Genomic DNA, 12,134 nt, shown 5'->3' with positions numbered 1-12,134 from the left:
ACTATCGCCCACTGAAACACGGACGGTTTCCTTGATTGCCTTTCTTCTAAAAATGATGGGACTATCTTTGCAACCTACCAGGGTTTAACATGATTAGACGCTCTTGGACGAGGTGCCAGATAAAACACACTTTGAGCAGAACTACAGCAGGAAAAACAGATGTAACCTGATAGAAATTATTGTCATTACATTGGTATAATGTAAGTGCCTTAGACGTGAAAGCTCAGGTGTATTGTCAATTGTCTGAATGGCATGCAAGCATGAGGGATGAAATAAAAGGATGATTGATTTGAAAGGGTGCAAAAGCATTAGATGAAAGACAGGAAAACTGAAACCTAGGGCCCACAGTTTTATACATATTGTATGAAGAGACTAAAGCAGAAATGTTTCATGAATTAAATGTATTTTTTTAAAAACAGGTGAAAGAGAGAGAAAAAAGGCTACCAAAGAGAAAAGGCATATTGTTCAAATACATATGACCTTTGATAGGATTTTTCATACTGAGCAAAGTATTTGCCAGGGAACTGGGCTGGTGAGGGCAGAAGTGAAAACAGCACAGTTGCAGCTGCTGTCATGTGAGGATGTGAGGCAAGCCTTGCAGAGAAAGCCAATACCTTCCATTAGGCTATACATTATAACAGGAATTAATGAACAAGTATTAACTTAGGATAAACTAGCCAATGCTTATCTAACATGGGAAACTTCGTCTAAGTCACAGTGACTAAAACCCTCTACTTTCTGTAAGTTAATGACATTTCTCCAGTCCTTATGTTTAGCCTAAAAGATAAACTTATTTCTCTGTTGTCATCTTGACTGACTTGATGACTTGAAAAAGCATCACCTCTTTCTTGCTTACTTCAAGGTCTGGTATTATTTTTAACTTCTTTTGCATTTCTTTTTTTGTTTGTTTGGGTTTTTTGTTTTGTTTAAATGGCTAACAAATACTCATTCCACAATATAATGGACACAAAAGACCTTAGGTATTATTGGGTTTATGTACACATTCCATCATTTAAACAAATGAGGGAGGAAGGTATTTAATGCTGGCAGTTAACATAATCACCAGGTGTTCTGCAGTTGTAAAGAGATCTGTAATTCTCTCCAGTTTCAAAGTTCTCTAGACTCTTTGTTTGTTTCTCTCTCAAAACTATCTTTAATAACAGATTAGGACATCATTTTGAGTTTGCATTAATTGCACTTAGTGACACTGAAAACTTGGTTTTATCATAGCCAAAATTTTATCTTTGCATAGAACATCCGAGCATATGAATATTTTAACAGGCAAAATATAGAGTGCTCTTAGGCACACTTTTTCACTTCCAGTATTTATATGAACTCTGACTCAAAAAATATGTTCTGGGTTGGACTCTAGGCTGGACTGGGCCAGGTAAAGCTTTCTATATGAACAGTTCTGAACTCTGCATGTAAATTTATATAAACAGTAGAGGATTTCAGACAACAGTTAATGAGTAAATAACTCAGTTGAGCAGAGCAGTAGATATCCCAAATGTCTGCCAATTGCAGAGCTATTGCTGAGCTCTAAATTCTAAGAACTAAACTCCAGATTGGGCTCATTTAGATTATCCTCTCATTAACCTGCACTAGAACCCTTCCTCTCTAGCAACCTGATTTGAGTTTCCAAGTGTAAGCGGTGTTCAGAATGACACAGTCAGTATCCTCGATGCAGCTTTCCTTTTATTGTGTCTAACAAACTCTCAAACTGCCACTAATCAACAAATTGGAATGGTCTTTATCATGAGATGCAGTGGTCTGGCTATCCAGGCCCTCATACATTTCAATGACTTGGTTTCATTTGTTGTCTTTTTGTTCTTTTCTAATCCTGGCAAAATCTAGCAGTTTCATGACCACTCACAGGAAGTGTTTCTTAATACCTTTGTGAATTACACCTTCTGCTGAAAACTACCGTGGTTCTATCTCATATATGCAACTAAATGCTATGGCATACCAAGCTACTCCTACACCCTCCTGGCAGCAGAAGAATGGCCTATAGTTAAGTTCGTGACCCAGGTGCTGGAGACCTAGCTTCAATTCTTATTTAATTACAGACAATCTGGGTGAACTTTCAGAAGTCTTCCTCTGTTCTCTCTTTTTTTCACATGAACTGCAAAGAATTTACTTCCTTTTAACAGAATGCAGGAATAATTGCAGTAACACTACTCTGTTATTTGAATATAAATGAAGCTAAACATACAAATAACACAGACAGTGAAATAGACAGGTGGGATTTGGGATACTAGACAATGAAACAAACTTTTCCAGTCAAGTGATCCATTCAGTGTCATGTGAAAAGTCCTTGGCCCTTCAAATAAAGACCACTCATGGAACAAGAAATCTCAGTTCTCAAAATTTTTATCAAATAATCCCTGCCTGACATACTAGACATAGTATTCAACTTAAAAGTTGACATATTATAAAGGCTATCATAATAAAAAGAAATACTAATGAATAGAGGGATAATCCTTGCCTACTTCCACATACTAATTTTTGGCATCCAGATTTGCTTAATTTCTGTAGCAAGCAAAAACATGTAAGCTGTAAATATATTAACTTCCATTGGTATAACCTTTTTTTTCCCTATATTTTCACTTACAATTATAATGCGTATTTTTCTAGATCACCTATTTGTTTACACTCAGGTTTTCCAAATGTTCCCATGCTCCAATTTTATTAATTGATTTACAGTACTTCTTAACTATCTGTATTTCTTTCTTATGCAAAAGATACACACTATGACTCTATGATTATAGCCTCCCAAATCACTCAGTGCAAGCACTATTAATTCCAAAGAAACACTGATTTTGGGTGGTTTCTTGCTTTATTTTCATAAGAATCACAACTCTTCCTCCAGAGTCTACTTTCAAGATCCCTTTCACAACTTCATAAGCACAGCATGAAGACTCAGGTCTATTCTCTGGACTAATCCTGACCTGCCATTCACATCTAGGGGTGCAGAGCAGATGCCTGCTAGCTGAGAACTTGTGATTGCTGCTTTTAAGACACAGGTTTAATTGACAGCTTTGAAGGTAGAAAAGTCATAAATAGTGTGACATATGTACTAGATTTACTGGCCAAATGCATGGGATGATCTATGAACAGCAGAATGTTCAATACAATAATTAAGAAACCTGAATAATAGATAGGATGGGTAGGAGGAGTAAGAAAGTAAGAGAAATTTGGTAGTAGGAAAAAGAAGAACAGAGGTAAACGTTTAAGAAATCTTGAATAAGCAAAAAAATGACAGAAACTTTTAGAGACAAAATTAGAATAGCTAAGAGCAAAAGAAAGAAGCGTAGAAATTAAGTGGCACTAAACATTTAAGAAATAGCGAAGGGACAGAAAAGAGAGGAAATAAAGACAAATAAGGTTCAGATGTTAATGAAAGAAAAAAGAAAACATTTAATAGGCTCAAAGAGGCCAACCTTTGGACACTTAATCAAACACTCAGATGAAGAAGCCAATAAACCTCAGCCATCTCAGAAAATCCAGATGCTGTCCAGAATATTTGAATAATGTCACATCATTCTTGACACAAACCACACAGCTTCCTTGCAAAGTGGGGGAACTGAAAAGCTGTGGTTTGATGGAAATTAAAGAGTAGGGCTGGAATGAATATTTGTCAGAGGTCAACAACACTACAGTCAGTACCTGAAGAATATCTGGTTTGGTCATCATAATACTGCTAGCCTTTAGCAATACCTTTAATTACTTTGAAAGAATTATAAATAAGTAAGCCTCCCAAGGATCATCTCTTTCTTATCCTAACTGTTCAATATGTCTGTAATTTCTTTAGATTTGCATTCCTCTACACATTTAAAGAGGGTTTCGCTCTGACTTACAGCTAAAAGTAAATTAATACAGAAAGTACTTGAGAATGTGAAATGCCGCATGCTCTCAGAGCTCATAAAAGTATAATTCAGCTGTTCTCTCATGCATTGTGGCTGAACACTTCCACTTTCATGGCAAAGTTTCAGAAGTTAAAGCACTTGATGACAGACAAAAATTAGAAATCAATGTCTTAAAGAACATATGTCAAAACCTCCTGTTAGTACCATAATTCATTCTCTGTCCAGTTCCATTTTAAACAGGATGCTTCTCAAAAAGTAGAAATAAACCAGGTTTGTATCCCTTGGCTCTCCTCAACACAGGAGAATTTACATCAAAACTACCATTAATATCTGCCTTAAATCCACCAGTCACTCTAGTTACTTCAGGCTCTTTTGAGTAGTAACTGCTTTTACTGTATCTTGTCTTTACATAGACCACAGAGGGGGAAAAAAAGATATTCCCAGGTAGAACAAGCATAATTTGGTCCGGGATTGTAACACATATATAGTGAATTATGCTGAGAATGGACTTTCATTAGTCCATATGTATACATGCATAAACATACATACATGAATATATACACACAAACCTGCTTCTACATATTTTGGAACACCGAAATATGGAGCATCTTTAAAGAGGCTTAAGTGGATGAACCTCTTCAAATCTTTAAAAGTTAATCAAGGAGTTAAGTAAACGCATTTGTCTTGATTTACCAACAAAATGGGTATGCAAATAGCTATTCAGTATTGCATTGGAAGCTCTTTATATTCTGCGCTTCCTCATCATTAAATTAAAGGTATTTCTGCTTATTCCTGTTCAGAGTTTCTAGATACTACAGAATCAACTTCAATCAAATTAATTAAATTTGAGATTACAAAGTTATTTTCAGAAGCTATTTAAATATTTTATGTGTCAAAATAAAATGAAAACAAAACAAATCTTGGGGTTTATCACTTCATGTTTTTTCAGTCTTTGAATGAATAAAAGTGGATTGAAATAAAATGAAAGCAAACCTCTGGCTACAATCTATTAACCGGAAACCTAGAGGTACAAAAATGGAACACATGTACATTAAACTAATCGTTGTTCTGCTAACATTTTAGGTGAGATGCTGAGCAAGAGTGAATTACTTAAACCAAAACAGAGTTCTATTTTCTTGTTCATTTACTCTTAGTCATTCTTCAATACTACAAAAACACACACACTTGCACAGTTTGAAGAGACTTCCTTTCTCAAATAAAAATATAAAATACATATATTTCTTTTAGCAATTGCTGTAGAATTTCTCTTACCAGGCAAAAGCAAAGAATGATCAATCAAACCCTCTGCCTCCATACACCAATTTTGGTGCAATGCATATAGACTTTGAAAACCGGGTATATCTGGTTAGTTATAACACTTTCATTTCCAGCTTCTCACAGACTTTGTTTTCTCTCTAAGACAGCAATTTAATGCTTCCAGTCAAATCACCCAAGAGCATTACTTGTTTGCAGCTTCTATTTCAGTATTAAATGCGTGCGATGCTAGAAGTGGGCATGTTTGTGTAAATACTCTTGAAAAGTGAAGAAACTGCAGATAAATGAAAGCAGCTGAATGATAACAGCAGGGATAGAAGAAGAAAAAGCCATTAGTGAATTCATTAATTTTTACCTTTGGCATTTAGTGCTTCTGATTAATGGCTTTCCTGTAGGCTGCTATTTTCCTCTCAGATATTAACATGCAAAATATGTGGCATGTAAGAATAAAGTGTTACTACTATTTATGTGTATCCAAAATCCTTAAGATATCAGGGATTAAGTCAAAATGCAGACAAATAAAATAGTTCATTTTTTGTGCATGTTTCATCTTATGAAGGACAGCTCCACAGCACGCTTGAATCTATAAAGTTTAAATGTGCTTTTAGAAATAAAAATGTCTTGTTTCACATCACCCGTATGTTTTTCACAGGTGGCATGTTCTGCTACAGCCCATGGCAGGCTGGGGAAAAACAGCCTGGAAAATATCACAGAAGTCTACAGCAAGAGGGAGATATACTGCATCCAGTTCTGGGCTCCTCAGTATGACAGGGACATGGACATACTGGAGAGGGTCCAACAAAGGGCCACAGAGATTATTAAGGGACTGGAGCACCTAACAGACATGGAAAATCTGAGGGGGTTGGGACTGTTTAGCCTAGGGAAGAGCAGTCTGGGGGGGGGGAGCTTATTGATGTATATAAGCAGCTGAAGGGAGGGTGCAAAGAGGACGAAGCCAAGCTCTTTTCAGTGGTACCCAGTAACAGGACTAGAGGCAAAGGGCACAAAATGGAACACATCATGTGCCACCTGAACATCACAAAACACTTTTTCACTGTGAGGGTGACTGAGCTCTGGCCCAAGTTGCCCAGGGAGATTGTGGAGTCTCCATTCTTGGAGATATCTGAACATAGATGCTCCAGCAGCAATTCAGATAAAACTTCTGTACAACAAAGTGTAGTTCTTGCTTCTGTACTGATAAAGTATAAGTCATCCCCACTACACATGTGCTTTTTCTTTTTTATAGTTTGGTCAGATTCTCAGTTCAAAACTGATGTTTTCCATTATGGTTAACTAAGAGGTCATCGGTCTCATTGCTCTTCTTCCATCTACAACTCCTTGTCAAACCCTTCCTCCTATTTGTCTCCTGTATGTGTGCTCTCTACCTCATTACTCTTTTTCACATCTGATTTTTTTCCACTGAAAAATTGAAAGGATATAATCTTCTGCCATTATTTTGTTCTCCTATGACCCATCACCACCTCCTGCATTTGAGGTTGAAATTTCTGACCAGTTTCTGACCTAATCTTTCCAAATTTAAGTTACCAGCATTCCTGTTTATATTTTACCTTTTTTTCCTAAGCATATTTTTATTCTCTTATTACAAAGAACCTAACACTGGCATAATCCATTCTCTCCCAGTATTCCTCACCCTTATACTCTTAAGAACCTAACACTGGCATAATCCATTCTCTCCCGGTATTCCTCACCCTTATACTCTTTAAAGCAATTATCTGAAATGCCTATCCTTTTTCATTCTAGGCCTTGTCCTCTCATGAGATATAGGGCACTGAAAAATGTTGCCTCATGTCTACAGTAACATTTTCTTGACTACTTCTCAATCTCACTATGCAGTTTTCATCCTCCTCCCTCTGCTGATCAATTTTAGTCATTAAATTCTTCCTCAAAATCCTGTATTCAGCCATTTTGAGTTCTCCAGCCAAAATTATCAACTCCTTCCAGCCTGACTAGAGACTGAAATCTACTCTCACATCTTTAGATCAAACGTAAGATTCCTTCAGCTACTCTGTCGTTGTTCCCTAACAGGGCACTTTTCTCTATTTTTTTCTGAAATGCATACGAAAATATTAGCTTTTTTTTGGTAGCATACTTAATTTCCCCATCTCTAACAACGCCAACTTGCTATATTTAGTATTATTTAAACATATAATATATATGTATAATGTCATATTTATTAAAGTACTAATATTAATTAACATTTCAAACTGCTTCAAAGATCCCATTTCCTCCCTTTGACGATACTTTTCGTCTTCATTTTCTTTCTTACCCTTCTCCACTACACCAAGATGAGAAGTTTTGTATGCATGTTTGACAGCTTTTGCTGTATCAATGCGATAATTAAAGGAAGGCTAAGAAAGAGGATAAAGAATTGTGATAAAAATAACCTGTAATGTACCTATAGCATACCACGCTGAAGAATGACAAAAACAGGCCTGCAAATCTGTTTATTCCTTGAAATGGTTGCTTAAACTTTGAATGCCAATTCAGTAATGCAATACAGTAGCAGAAAGGGGTCTAACCATTTCAATATCCTCTACTGTCTAGTGCACTGAAAAACAAACAAAAAACCTTCTAAATTTGCACAGTCCTAACCACTCACTCCTAAGAACACAAATATTTTTTTATGCAAGGAAAACTGGGTATCAGTGTGGATAAATCTAGTTACTAGAAGGCTTTTCCTTGAAGATTAGTTAATCATTAACCATATGCATTAAAAGAATACCTTCACATAATCGACTCTTAGAAGAGAATTACATATTTTTAACATAAAATTACTTCAATCTAAAGTGAGGATGATGCAATTTTTATTTTTTTTTTACCCAGTAAGCCACTACAGAAAAGTTTGCTAATAGTGGTAAAAAGGGAAACAAGAAGACTAATAGCCCGTGTACTTTTCTATCCAACTTCAGTAAATACTTTCTCATTTCAGCATGCCTGAAACTTAAAAGAAATATAGGCAGGGTATAGAGAATGTCACATGGCAGATACTAATTGTTACGATTAAGGTCTAACAAGCATGCTTCCCTGCTGTTCTGAGAATGTCTCTGACTTTTGATCCTGACATCTGTGTCTTACAAGAATTTCACTCGGCTCTGACATTCCTTCTGATGTTGATCCAGGAATTAATGGATTGTGAAAAAGCTGGCAGGATATCATTTAAAAAATAGAATTCTTGGTGTACAACTGATGAAAAGGTATCAGACTTCACATACTTTGTGTCTGATACCAATACACTGTGTCTATATGCATGCATTTGGTCTGAAGCGGTATCTCAAAACAGAGGACAGAAAACAAGATTTAGAAGGAAGCAAGAGCTTCATGTTACGCTCACTTACAGCATTGCTATGGAACATCTTCAGTGTGTTACCAGATGAAAATTATCAATGATTTAGACAAATTCTGTGTAGTGGATATTCAACTGTTTAAAATCCCTACCAGCAAAATATATTATGATTAATTCTGATATAGTAAAAAACTTTCATAAGAACCTTTTCAGAGAACATCATTAAAGAAATCAATATAAATTCTGAAAGAAGTTTCAGCAGAGCCAGCCATAAGCACACTTACAGTGTGACATACGTTGTGTGGTCACCACTATACCATTTCTGTTTGGACACGTATTTAAGCTGGTTTGTGCTACAATGGTTTCAGGTTAAACGGACCTATGAAGAAAAAAAACCCCACAAACTTTAAAATATTTAATACCCAAAGTTAAACTGAGATTTTTTTTCTAGATGTGTTTAAGACTGAAGAATTACATACAGAATTGAAATTTTACACATCAGAGAATATTGCCTTGTATTTCATGGTTCTGGATAATTACTAGATGCCAGTGGATAACTTAAACATAGCTTAGAGTCACTGACATTAATGTGTGACAGGCAGCATTACAGAACAGATTTAGCAATTTTAAATGAAAAAGTAGAATGATATTTGAAAAAAAATAACCATAAAAATAAAATTCAGGTTTAGAACAACAGGAAAGCAGTAGTGCCCTTTTTAAAGTAAAGCCAAAAATGGCTTTCAGTAATAAAAAGAAATGGAAGGAACTATAAAACTAAGGATTCAACAAGTTAAAAAGATACTAAATTCAACTGTCAATCATTGTCAATTATAACTAGTTAAAAAATTAATACTATATTGTTTAACCATCTCCTAAAGCCAGTCAACCAAATTTCAAATCAAACACTGACATCATTATTTCTAAGTTAAAGCTCTGGTATTTGCATCTATAAATGGTTTAGATGTTTTAACAAAATTTCATAACACTCAAAGGCCTAGGATATTTTGGTACAAGTCCAGACCCTAACGTTATCAATAAACAAATGTAATTAATAAAATTAATGGTACACATTACCTACAGTTATTTAGCTGCTCACACCCAATATATAAACGTTGGAAGTACTTGCTTTAGGGAGCATGAAATTATCCAAAATAAGTAAGGCAGAATCAGAGTTTATTTACAGGAAGACAGTTTATGTGTCAGATATTAGAAATCAATATGTGAAAAAAAGCTTAGTGGCTTGCAAGTTGCATGCCTCTTACCAGTGCTTATTACAACTCTGTCGTTGTTCAGTTGCACAGAATTTACAAAATTTGAACAAGAATACCAGAATTCTAACAAGATGCAAATAAACATCTTGAACATTTATAACATTAACAGTACCCCTAGGGAAACCATTAATGTTTTGTTTATATTATTAAAGACATCATGTGATTACTATTTTGTTTTAAGGGAAACATACATGCCTTTAAGCACTAATGTTTTATTATTTCTCTTTGATGCTATTTAAATTTGCTGTTCTATTTTTCCTTAAGTGTTCTAGAATCCATCGAAAAAGAAAAGAGCAAAGAGCACACAGATAAGGAAATTAAATGACGAAGAGGCAAAAAAGTAAAGTGAATAGTTAAAGAGAAAAGGCTGGATCACATTTAATATGTGGAAAAACAAAAGGCAAAGCTTGTAAAATCTGAAAAAGTAAGGTAGGGGTGTGAAAGTGTGATGTGTGACAGGTGGGGTAAAATGAGACAGTTGGGAGGAAAGAAATAAAAATGAAGAGCACAAATTAGACAAGACATTCATTTTAAGCCCTTAACAGGCTGGATCTCATCGTTGTCATCAGACAGGAAATGTCAGAGCTGGCACATTTGGTTTTTTTTGCTTTTTACTTGTTTTAAAAAAAGTCTGTGCCTTACAATACATAAAAAGTCTATTTGCTTTAAAGAAAAACACATCTCAGTTTGTTCCCATTTTCTCTCCTACTCAATCTTTAACAAACTTCAATTCTATTATATTGGAAACTACAATAATTATAAGGTTTAATGCTTCCATTATATTTTGAGTTATTTTATTTGATACCTGAATAGGACTTGATTTCTTTAAAAATAACTAAACTTTGCACTTACGACTACAGGTGGATTTCTGGAAGAGGTATTGCATACGACGACACGTAGTAAGTGCTATCTCACAAATACAAACAAATCCTCACTGTAAAGTTCAGAATTTTTGAAGGTATGTAGGTATTCTTTCCAAAATAAATGAACAAAATTTTTATGTCAAAACCAAGCTTTTAAATGTATTTTCCAATTAATGGAAAGAACTTAAAGGTACACAGTTCTTTAATATAGGCATTGTTAAATTTCTGGAAAGGATGTTTGGGACCTGAAAATTATGGCATTTTATAGAATGTATTGCCAATCTTGTCTCAATACAACAATTTCATTAGTCTGTACTGTTCTGTCAAATAAAATAATCCTTGTATACTGGAACATGGCAGAAAATGCAAGTGCAGTATTTACAATGCACATGTCCATAATTTGTTACTGTATTTCTTCTACATAATCTCAAGGCTAAATTCAACTGAAGAAGAATACTGCCAGCAGGAAAGTGCACATAGTAACTGTAATTTCTATTAATTCAGTATTTCTAGAATATGCTTTAATTTTAGTTTTAACTCAAATGATCTTTTGAACTTTTTATTTTAAAAAATTTATCTCAGAGTTATATACAAAACCAAAGGATTTCCACACTGAGGGAACAGACTTCTAACTCGTGTACAGTTTAGATGTTTATACTCTATATAAGGCAGCCTACTGTCTCAACTCTTCCATCAACTATATCCATAAATTAACAAGCAAGCAACAGGGGGTAGCATATTTAAAAAAGATAGGAAAATATTCAGCCAGAAAAAATGTACATTTTCTTATAATTTATAATTCTTGTTACCATCATTATATGCTCTTAGTGAAAGCCAAGCGAATGGAAAGTGGAAACGATTTTGGATTTTACACACGGAGGTAATTGATGACAGAAGAGCAAGGCAGGGAAGGATCAGAAATGGGATTTAGAACCGACACAACATATCAAACTAACAGTACACCTACACCTATTTCCAACGGTAACTGGATGTTTCTTTTTAAGAAAAAGAGCCAAATCAAACAGATCATGTACAGAGTGATGCCATCCACTTTCTGATAGATGGTGATCTCCAAATCCAGGGATTGAATTCAGACCATCAAGTTTAAAAGCCATCAGAAGACCTATCCACCATGAATATTTCTAATTTCTGTTCTCCTCTATTTGTAGTTTAAATAAATGCATTGTCAATCACAGGTCTTTACTTTGGGCCATTTCCACATTCTACAAGGAAATCTAGCAGATAAATATTCCTTAAGCTTTATCAAGCTTCAGTCTACTTCCATAAGAGAACCGATGCCATCATTCTGCAAATCTTTTCATGTGTGCTTTTCTGGAAAGGTTCTAAACATTGCCAGGAAGTTCAGTTATAAAACTTGTCTTGGAAGCATATTGGGTTAACAGCTTGCATCCACAGAAAAAGTAGCATAAACAAGCAAATCTATTACACTTTGAACCTTTTACTCTCCTATTACACCAAAAAAAGGCAAAAGAATTTAAATAAAGAAAATACTGACCCCTCTGCTGTACTATATTTCTGGATTATATAATTTCTA

At 34.9% G+C, this 12,134-nt stretch overlaps 1 long non-coding RNA gene across 3 annotated transcripts in view; it reads right to left on the bottom strand.

Annotated features, from left to right (window-relative positions):
* LOC121095272 overlaps positions 1-12,134 on the bottom strand; it is a 192,353-nt gene that overhangs the window by 127,883 nt on the left and 52,336 nt on the right. The window lies entirely within an intron of this gene.

This window comes from Falco naumanni, chromosome 10, assembly GCF_017639655.2.
Source record: "Falco naumanni isolate bFalNau1 chromosome 10, bFalNau1.pat, whole genome shotgun sequence".
In the NCBI taxonomy this organism is placed as follows: domain Eukaryota; kingdom Metazoa; phylum Chordata; class Aves; order Falconiformes; family Falconidae; genus Falco; species Falco naumanni.
The sequence above is the reverse complement of the archived record's forward strand: the minus strand, read 5'-3'. Positions and strand labels throughout refer to the sequence as shown.